Here is a 6,866-nt window from a genome sequence, read left to right on the forward strand (position 1 = left end):
TGAGCTATTTTTTGGCTTTTTAAATATCCATAAATAACATTTAATGAAAAAAATTACGTGAACTCGGATCACGACAAATACGAAAAACACGACTAAAATACGTATGATTCACGAAAACTTACTCAATAACAGATTACTATACAGACAACTAGTTCGACAGAATTTTTATAATATATTAAAGTAACATATCAAGTAAGATAATGGTTCCTTCTTAAATTGTATTGACTACAAAATGAATATTTAAATAATATAACTATAAATACGTTATTTAATTAATATAATCAAAATATTATAGATTATTATGAATTTAAAAACTGTCCACATGCAAAGACAAATCTTAAAATATAGAAATATGCTGTACCTACAATCTACATGTATAGTATTTTATTTGTATAAGTTAGTTTATAGGTATAAAACTATACTCGCGTATTGAAACGATTGGATCACCTATTCTTCCAAACAAATATCTATGTAGTGAATAACATCACCTCAATATTTTTCAATATTTAATAAATTATTATTTTAGTTTTATAGCTGAGAAGTAAAATTAAGAAATTTCAAACATCTTAATTTTAAAAAAATTCCGAAGTTGCTCTTTATTGTAGATAAAATTAGGTACCATTCTTATATTAGCTAGGTTACTATTATCTACGTCATAAACTTCTAAAAACCAGTTGTTGTTGTCATGACATCAATTTAAAAAAAAAAATAAATAAATAAAAAAATATGTTAATTAGCCTTGTTATTTCAACTAAATTGTAAACGTAAATAAACACTATACTTAGAGTGAGATATCTAAAAAACTATATTATAATGATAGATATAATATCATTATAATACAGTTTTAGATAAACATATACAAAGGTAATTTAAAAATTTAACACAATAATTAACGATTAGTAATTATTATGATGTATAATGCATTTTGCAAATAACATTAATCTGATTCACTATGCATAATAATAAAATAATTATAGAAGAAAAAAATGCAAAAAATTTTCCTCCCCGGCGGGGAATCGAACCCCGGTCTCCCGCGTGACAGGCGGGGATACTTACCACTATACTACCGAGGATTACGAGAAGAAAGAAGAAATAAATGGCATTTAATATGATTATTGTTATTTTACTTTTAGTACTAGTGTATGAAATATTCATGTTATGCAATAATTAGCTGAAGAGTTTTAGATTCTTAACGACGTAATGTATTGATTTTACAATGATGTGTGTGTGTTTTTTTTTTTTTTTTTGTTTTTTGTCATTGTACAGCAATATAACTAATCGAAATAATGCTTCAAAGTTCAATTTCCAACTTCAGGGGTGGTTTCCGATGGCAAAGTGAATTACTATCCTTGGTGTATTATAGAGGATTAAACATTTTCCAACACTTTTCAAAAAAATCGAGAAAAACAAAAAATCAGTGACGGAAAAACGAGAATTTTTACGCAAAACCAGTTTACGAGTTTACGACCAAATCGATTATTTTATATGGTTGTACCTAACTCAAAAACTAATCATTGTAAATACTTAAAATTTTCACCACATGTTTATATTATCGTTATTAATACATAGCTCACTGATCACTGAAATCTTGGATTTTTCAGAGAATTTTTTTTAGAAGTGTCGATAAACAAATTTTAGATGGCCAAAGATACTTGAAAATTCAATACAAGTCTCCTTATAAGTTTTTCTTATTGTAGTTAAAAAAAATCAAAAATCGTTAAGCGTTTATAGTTCAAATTTTTACGATATACCTATGTCAAAATTACGAAAATTTGCAAGTAATTTTGTAGTTGAAAAATCATAAAATTTTTTGTATTTGTAACTAAGGATTGAAAATACAACACTAAGTTTTCCATTAGTTTTCCTTCAAGTAGCTATAAAGAAAACTCGACGCATCATTATAGGAAAAATTTTTAGTGCGTTAGAATTTTAAATTTTTACAAAATAGCGTAACGACAACGATTGATCCTCAAACGATTTTAAATATTTGTTATTATTCAAAAAGTATAAGTCGTAGATAAATACTTGGAAATTTCACCAGTTATTTAGATTGGCATTTTCTTTACATTATTTGATTTTCAAAACAATTTGACTTTTTTGAGCTATTTATATAGACAATTGAAATTTTCAATTTTACTAAGAATATTTTTTTTGAAGTGTCGATAACATTTTCTCGGCGGAGTCAAAATACTTGAAAAATTAATACAAAGTTCCTTTTATGTTATTCTTATGGTGATAAAAAAATTATAAGAATACATAGGCACAATTTTTTTTTATTAGCATTTGAAGTTCAAATATTGACTAAAATTCGTCAAAATCATGAATATTTGCTAATTATTTTGTAGGTATAATTCATAACAATTTTTGTAAAAGTAGCTAAGAGTTGAAAATGTAATACAAAATTTTCCATAAGTTTAAGTTACAATAATTATAAAAGAACTTAAATTTTGGCGTATTCAAGTCATTAAAACATAATAACCACCTTTTTTATCAACCACTGGAAATTATATCCTAGACTAACAAAATATCATCTTCGTTCAAAATCGTTTTTCATATACAATGATACCCATCATTGGATTCAAATTTAACACTCCTATAATATATAATATAGTGATCCACACGGCACCTAATGTACAGCAGAGCGATACCCACATACCCGATTTTTTTTTTTATTTTGACGTATAGAATCAAAATTTAAACTATTTTATTATAGTCTTATGCTATTAAATTTTACAGTTTAGGTGTGACGTTTATGTATTATGGATGATTGTCCATGAAAATACCTACTTAAGTTTAAAGATAATAAGTGGCTAGAGACTATAATGATTTGAAAGTAGATAGGGTGTCGTAATTATCTAATATAATATTAAAATGATAAATTAGCCTTTTAAAATATTTTTGCTTTGGTAAAAATATATGATAAATAATTAAATTAAGTAGGTAGGTACTTGACTAAATATTACATTCATACTTTTATATTCGATGTGAAATAATTCATTGTTTTAATGATTATTATACTAAGGTATATAAGGTTCCTACTACCTAAGTTATATTTTGAATAGGTAAGTAGTTACATATAAAAATAAAAAATAAAAATCTGATTAACCAACAATTTACAATATATCCAGTATTATCCACATACGAATTAAAGGATGATTATTCACATTTGAAAAAATAAGTTTTTATACCTATACAAATTACGTTAGGTAGGAACCTAGGTACGCTATAGGCCTACAGCTTATGCCCTTGTGAATAAATAATTTTTTTAAGGATAAAAGAAATGATCAAAAATATAATGAAACCTATTTAAAAACTTATATAGATAATAACCTTTTAAATAAAATTTAAATAGAAATCTAAATAATAGGTAAGTATATATAATCTTAACATCATATTTTTTTGGTCCAGCTGCCAAGTCTTATTGTTATTAAAAAATATTTAAATTTATAAATCTAAATTTCCGTAAACTGCAATTTATTGTAAAAAATGAACTATTTCAAAAATTGTATGTATATTAAACTATTGAATTAATTGTAATTATAATTTTAATGATAACCTTGGTAAACAATTATGATTTGGATATTTATCTCATATTTTTTCGATCCATCAAAAAAAGACAATAGGACAAAGGGTACCTATTTAAAATTATTTTAGTAGTGTTTTATGTTTAAGTAGGTAAAGTAGGGTATAGGACTAGGACATAGGTATTGCTATAAACTTAAAGCATAATGTATACATTATTTTTACAACTAATCTGTTAATTAATCAACATTTATTTTGATAAACATTGGTTAATCGCATTTTTTGGAATTTGACAATAATATTTTTCTTTTAGCTTCACCCATAAAAAAAAAAAATGTTTAATAAATATAAATTTCAACTATTTGTGAAATAAATAATGTTGTGTTTTAGATTCATAACGTAAGCAAACAGATAATACAAATGAATTAATTAATTAAAAATGTAAATAAAAAACTTCAACACTATGATAGCAATATAACAATTAATAGTCAAATTTAATTTTTTCAAACTTAAAATTGATAAGTATTTGAAAATGTTAGTAATCTTAATTAAAGTCTTTAATTTATTTTCATTTTTTGGCACTGACCAGGATAAATTTTCCTTTTAAATCTAGTTTATATGTATAAAATTAGTACTAACTATTAATACTTTAAACACGAGGAAGTCATTTTTATTTAAGTATAATAAAAATTGAATTCAAGGGTAAAGGGCGTTGTCTGGTTTGCTTTTGTCGTACCTATATTATATATTGTTTTCCAAAAGAAAAAAAATCATAAACGCCTAAAGATACAATAATATTGTGACTCAGGAAGCTTATATAGTATATCAAGGTCTGGAATACTTTAAAAAATGTCCACGTCATTAGAAGTTTTAAAAATCATATATAGTTAATTATTTCCCTTACGTAATTTATACACTATTAAGTAATTTATAGTGTACCAAAATGAAAATGCAAGACGTGTATAATTATTTTTAATGAATTCTCATAAATGATAGAAATAATGGGAGATCAAATTATATTAATATAATAATGATGATAAATTATATAATTTACATACATTCGTGGTAGATTAGCCTGGGTATAGGCACTTATTTTACTCATTAATTAACGTTGTTTTTGTCTTTTTATAGGAAATTTTAGTTGAGGACCTATATCACTGCATAATATAATATAATATTAAATATTCAATAGGTAAAAAATTCAATATTAAACGTAGGTAGGTACCTACGAGTACCTGACTATATACTTTTCATATTTTTCAGTAAAATATACTACTTAACTTTATATTAAAATATTAAGTTGTAGTATTGCACTGTGATTAAATGTTTATTAAAATATAATATACTAAGTACCTACAATAAATTATTATAATATCATGCTATAGGTAAGTGTTCGTCATATTAATATGATACAAAAATAAATGCAGACGCTAAAATATTATATAAACGTTTAATGATTTACAACTCACAACTATAATACTGGAAAAGGCTAATATATTTTTCACTATGTAATTATATTAATTATATTATTACTCTTAAAACACGTATAAAAATAACTATTACGTTACCTCAAATATTTGTTTCATAGGTATTCAAATGAAGGGCAACAATTTTAAAGATATTCATAGCGTAAACATGAATTCATCATGATCTCAGAACCCACCAAGGTAACCATCTACAAATTAAATTTGTTTTCTAAGTATTGACAATTTAATTATTTTAATTTTAATCTGAAATAAAAATATGATACATTCGTTTCAGAGAAAAACTATAGGTCACTCTCGTCTATTGCTGTTTTGGTTGCAACATAGGACACTGCAGCCTATTGCTTGCCTAATACAATTTACATTATACATTAAATAATAATAATACATAAACTTTTTTTATACGTAGGTATATATACCAAAATATAAAAGGCGCAATACCTAAATGAAAGTTCTTATCGGTCTTGGACTTAATTTCAGTTACCTATATATTATACAAAGATATAGGTAGTTATTTGATATTAAATTATTTTTTTAAAGTAATACTTTTTATAGATAGGTATTTTTATTTTTTAATCTATCAATTTTCACCCCACAAAAGTAATTAAATAAACACTTAATATAAAATATCGAGAATTCAAAATATAAAATGCTTTATTTTTTTAGTTGTTGTTCAACAAACGCTTTAAAAGTAAAACTTATTATAGACTTTATTTTGCATTTTAGCATTTTCTGATCATTTTATTAATTTTGTTCATATTTTCAATAATAGATATAGTCATATAGGTAATCTAGCGATATTATATGTATTATACTCAAAAATCATTTTATATTTTTATTCAAATGTTACAAATTATAATTTATAAACAGATGAGGTAAATCTTTAAATTTTAAAAATCCTATCTCAAAAAAGTTCAAAAAACCTTGGGTAATTATTTTATTTATTGTGTATCTAACTATTTAAGTATTTGGAATTTATAAATAGGTACAATCTAAAAGGGTTATACCTATAACTGTAAAATATCGAAGTCTAAACTATTTATTGAAATTATATCTACCTATAAAATGAATAACTGTATTCGTACTATTTTCAACTACCTATAATATATTATTGATTATGGTTTTATAAATGTTTTTTATTATTTTTAACATCAATATTCAATTTTAATAATCATTATTGATTAATTTTCATCAAAATTCTGTAAATAGTTTAATTTCAATGAAAATAATTAATTCAAACTTAAAAATTTTCAGTCAGAACATGTCTAAAATTTAGCCAAACAGGATGCAGAGACAAGAAGTTGAGCCTTGATCTTAATATGCTCATCTCAGTGCAGGATAGTAATGTTGTATTATTTATAATTTTGCCATTGTAAACTCACCCAAATTAGTAAGAATAACAAAAGCACATGTAGGTATGACGACTTCGTGTATTAGCAATCGTTATTTAATATATTATATGTTATGGAATAAACGTTGACGTAATTTTTGTATAATAATGTTTCATTTAAAACACGACCATGAATAAAAATTCTCAATAAAACCACATCATATTAATAATAGAAGGATTGTATATTAATATATATTTTATGCTTATGCATTAATTCATAATATGCATGAGCGAAGTGTTATTACTAGTTATTAGTTATTACATAAAAAATTTAAATTGGGTATGTTCAGTACCAAAATATATTTTTTCATTGCTAAATTTTCATTATGTTAACAATGTACACTGTACATATAGGTACTATATTTATCAGTTTTGAGCATAACTTTATGTTGTTTTATAAATTCTTGTAGAAATGTCACTAAATTACCAATATATCCGGTTAGTGTAAATAAAAACACGAAATTTGAAAG

The 6,866-nt window shown here is 23.9% G+C and overlaps 1 non-coding gene across 1 annotated transcript; it reads right to left on the minus strand.

Moving 5' to 3' along the window:
• Positions 1-1,001: 1,001 nt before the first annotated feature.
• Positions 1,002-1,073, minus strand: Trnad-guc (transfer RNA aspartic acid (anticodon GUC)). Its single transcript has one exon. It is a non-coding gene; the product is annotated as a tRNA-Asp (tRNA).
• Positions 1,074-6,866: the final 5,793 nt, after the last annotated feature.

This window comes from Aphis gossypii, chromosome X (genome assembly GCF_020184175.1).
Source record: "Aphis gossypii isolate Hap1 chromosome X, ASM2018417v2, whole genome shotgun sequence".
Classification (NCBI taxonomy): Eukaryota; Metazoa; Arthropoda; class Insecta; order Hemiptera; family Aphididae; genus Aphis; species Aphis gossypii.